Source organism: Gossypium hirsutum, chromosome D07 (assembly GCF_007990345.1).
Source record: "Gossypium hirsutum isolate 1008001.06 chromosome D07, Gossypium_hirsutum_v2.1, whole genome shotgun sequence".
NCBI classification, from domain to species: domain Eukaryota; kingdom Viridiplantae; phylum Streptophyta; class Magnoliopsida; order Malvales; family Malvaceae; genus Gossypium; species Gossypium hirsutum.
Window position 1 is genome coordinate 50,660,827 of NC_053443.1, and position 1,089 is coordinate 50,661,915.

Consider the following 1,089-nt stretch of genomic DNA (forward strand, 5'->3'; position numbering starts at 1 on the left):
GATTACTTTTGGTTCTTCCACTGGCTTGGGAGAGACCACCTTAGTTTTATGGGTTATAACTATTGCATTTATTTACTGCTTTATATTATTCATGTTTGTGATATAATGGATGATATGTAAGTATGTATGTTATAGTATATTGATACAATCAACTTTAATAAATAAATAAAATGGATTAAGTTGTAAAAGGTTTGAACCAGTAACCATAAAGGTAACCCATAGTGAGGGCACCGTCTCAATAAGTCCTTGTACATCTCCCATGCATCATTTAAAGTCTTTAAATCAATCTGAACAATAGAGGAGATATCATTCCTCAACTTGGCTATCTTAGCCGATGAGAAGTACTTCAGAAGGAACTTTTTGGTCATTTGGGCCCATGTAGTGATGGAACCTCGTGGTAAAGAGTTTAACCACTGTTTAGCTTTGTTCCTTAACGAGAAAGGGAATAACTATAAATGAATGGTGTCATCAATGACACCATTTATCTTTAAAGTTTCGTAGATTTCCAAGAAATTTGCCAAATGAGTATTTGGATCTTCTTCTTGCAAACCATCGAACTGCACAAACTGTTGTGCCATCTGAATAGTGCTCGACTTCATTTCTAAAGCATTTGCAGCAATGGTGGGTCGTACAATACTTGATTTAGCCTCAGTTAGAGTGGGCTTGGCATAATCTTACATAGTACAAGGAACAAGAGCAGGAGCTATAGGAGGTAGCTGAATATTCTAATTATTGTCCATCTCCTCAGTAATAATAGTTTCCTCTTGTTCGTCTACTAAATTCTGTCGAATTTGCCTTACTTCTTTACAATTTCTACAAGCTGTACTTTCAATTTCATTATCAAATAGTAATGGTCCCGACAGGTTTCTTCTAGTAAAAAACTAAGGAACCTGCCAGAAGCAAATAAAAGAAAAAAATTAGAATGTAAAAATTAAAATAAAAACAAAAATATAATAAAATAAAAAATGGCTAAATTAATAAAAATCAAGTTTTCCTAATATTTTAACCCCCGGCAATGACGTCATAAACTTAATAGTCACAAAACTAGCTATAAATACAACAAAGGCAAGCGCGCCTATCAAATAGTAG

At 33.7% G+C, this 1,089-nt stretch overlaps 1 non-coding gene across 1 annotated transcript; it reads left to right on the forward strand.

Moving 5' to 3' along the window:
- The first annotated feature begins 213 nt into the window (after positions 1 to 213).
- Positions 214 to 320, forward strand: LOC121219700 (small nucleolar RNA R71). The gene has a single exon (XR_005916591.1). It is a non-coding gene; the product is annotated as a small nucleolar RNA R71 (small nucleolar RNA).
- Positions 321 to 1,089: the final 769 nt, after the last annotated feature.